Source organism: Homarus americanus, unplaced genomic scaffold, assembly GCF_018991925.1.
Source record: "Homarus americanus isolate GMGI-L3 unplaced genomic scaffold, GMGI_Hamer_2.0 scaffold52147, whole genome shotgun sequence".
Lineage (NCBI taxonomy): Eukaryota > Metazoa > Arthropoda > Malacostraca > Decapoda > Nephropidae > Homarus > Homarus americanus.
In genome coordinates, this window is record NW_024736324.1 from 68,881 (window position 1) to 71,750 (window position 2,870).

Consider the following 2,870-nt stretch of genomic DNA (forward strand, 5'->3'; position numbering starts at 1 on the left):
ATTATATTACGCTATACATCACTTAAACATCAGATTAAAACATGTATTATCATCAATATCAAATTATTCATTGCATTGTATACATTTCACTCTCTCACACACACACACACACCTCATCTCCCCTGCTATCCCATATTTCATAATTTATCATTATTTACTCTCCTCATTCAATCTGCGTGTCCGCCCTCCGTATTGTTCATTATCTCCTCTCTGTCTCACCCTCTCCTCCTCCTTCACCCTCCTCTCACCTCACCCTCGCCGACTGCTGAGATTATTGCAGCGTTCAACATAGTGTATTAAACTGCTTGGTAGGATTTCGTTACGTTTACATTATGGCTTAAAGTTTGGGGTTGTGGGGGTGAGGACTGTGGGGTGAGGGGTTGGGGGTGAGGGGTTGTGGGGGGTGAGGGTTGGGGGTGAGGACTGTGGGGGTGAGGACTGTGGGGTGAGGACTGGGGGAGGGACTGTGGGGGGTGAGGATCTGGGGGTGAGGACTGTGGGGGTGAGGATCAGGGGGAGGGATTGTGGGGGTGAGGGTTGTGGGGTGAGACTGTGGGGGGTGAGGACTGTGGGGGATGAGGGTTGTGGGGGGTGGAGGACTGAGGAGACTGGGGTGAGGGCTGGGGGTGAGGACTGGGGGTGAGGTTGTGGGGTGAGGGTCGGGGGTGAGGACCTGGGGTGGGGAGGGGACTGTGGGGGAGGACTGTGGGGGTGAGGACTGTGGGGGGTGAGGACTGTGGGGGTGAGGGATCTGGGGTAGGAGGACTGTGGGGGTGAGGACTGTGGGGTGAGGGTTGTGGGGTGAGGACTGTGGGGTGAGGGTTGTAGGTTGAGGACTGTAGGGGGTGGGGAGGGGTTGTGGGGGTGAGGACTGTGGGGGTGAGGGTTGTGGGGGTGAGGACTGTGGGGGGGTGGGAGGACTGTGGGGATGAGGACTGTGGGGGTGAGGACTGTGGGGGTGAGGACTGGGGGTGAGAGTTGGGGGTGAGGGACTGGGGGTAAGGACTGTGGGGGTGAGGACTGTGGGGTGAGGACTGGGGAGGACTGTGGGGGTGAGGCTGTGGGGGTGAGGACTGTGGGAGGTGAGGACTGGGGGTGAGGACTGTTGGGGTGAGGGTTGTGGGGTGAGGACTGTGGGGTGGAGGACTGGGGGTGAGGACTGTGGGGTGAGGACTGTGGGGGGTGAGGACTGTGGGGTGGGAGGGGTTGGGGAGGAGGACTGTGGGGGGTGAGGACTGTGGTGGTGAGGACTGTGGGGTGAGGACCGTGGGGTGAGGGACTGTGGGGGGGTGAGGACTGTGGGGAGGACTGTGGGGATGAGGACTGTGGGGTGGGAGGACTGGCTGAGGACTGTGGGGTGAGGACTGTGGGGTGAGGTTGTGGGGTTGAGGACTGTGGGGGTGAGGACTGTGGGGGGGAGGACGGGACTGTGGGGGTGAGGGTTGTGGGGCTGAGGACTGTGGGGTGAGGACTGTGGGGGTGGGAGGTTGTGGGGAGGACTGTGGGGTGAGGACTATGGGGGTGAGGACTGTGGGGTGAGGACTGTGGGGTGAGGACTGTGGGGTGAGGGGTTGTGGGGATGGGAGGAGGTGGGGGTGAGGACTGGGGAGGTGAGGGACTGTGGGAGGACTTGGGGGGGTGAGGGTTGTGGGGAGGAGGTGGGAGGTGAGGAGGGGGGGAGGGAGGGGCTGTGAGGGAGGGGTGGGGGAGGAAGGTAGAGGGAGGGGTGGGGAGGAGGTGGGTCAGGAGGGAGGGGGTGGGGAGGAGGTGGGTTGTGAGGAGGGGTGTGGGGAGAGGGGCTGGGGAGGGGAGGTGGGGGAGGGAGGGGTAGGGAGGGGAGGGGTGGGGGAGGGAGGTGGGGCTGGGGGAGGGGAGGGGTGTGAGGGAGGGGGCAGAGGGAGGGGTGGGGTGGGGGGAGGGAGGTGGGGTGGGGAGGGAGGGGTGTGGGGGGAGGGAGGGTTGTGGAGGGAGGGGGTGTGGGGAGGAGGTGGCTGTGAGGGAGGGGTGGGGAGGGGAGGATGGGGAGGGAGGGGTGTGGGGGAGGGAGGTGGGTGGGGAGGGAGGGGGTGTGGGGGAGGAGGTGGGTTGTGAGGGAGGGGGTGTGGGGGAGGGAGGGGTTGTGAGGAGGGGTGGGGGAGGGAGGTGGGTTGTGGGAGGGAGGGGTGGGGAGGGAGGTGGAAGAGGAGGAGGTGTGGGGGAGGGAGGTGGGTTGAGGGAGGGGTGGGGAGGAGGTGGGTTGGGGAGGGAGGGGTGTGGGGTTAGTGGTAGTGGTGAGGTATTTGGTATGTTGATTGATGTTCGTTAGTCATATATATAAATCATACACACACACACACACACACACATACACACACACACACACGTGTTTATGTGTGTGTGTGTGTATGTGTGTGTGTGTATGTGTGTGTGTCTATTATGGTTGTTCTTAAGGGGAGTTTAAGGTACAAGCCAGATCTCACAAGTGGATCTAATTAGCGGTGTATTAGGCAAATTAGGTAACTTGTGCCGCTCCTCCCTGGCTATCCCCCACAACAGTCCTGCCCATTACGTATGCAAATGAGCTTCATTATCATATTGATGACCAGCGGCCCCGAGTGTCGCTTTTTTTTTATTATTTGCTGTTTTGTACATAAGTTGTGACTCGCTCAGATGGTTCAAGTTCTGGGAATGGTGGTGAATATATACAGCTTTAATAGGGTGATATACCTGCCGAGAACGATAGGAGGCAGGACATTGGATGCGGTAATAGCGTGTAATCCAGGTGAACCATAACGCCCCAGGTGTGTTATGACGTCATTTGATCAGGTATTAATCCGTTGTTGTTGTTGATGTTGATGAATGGTGATGTTGTTGTTGATGAATGGTGATGT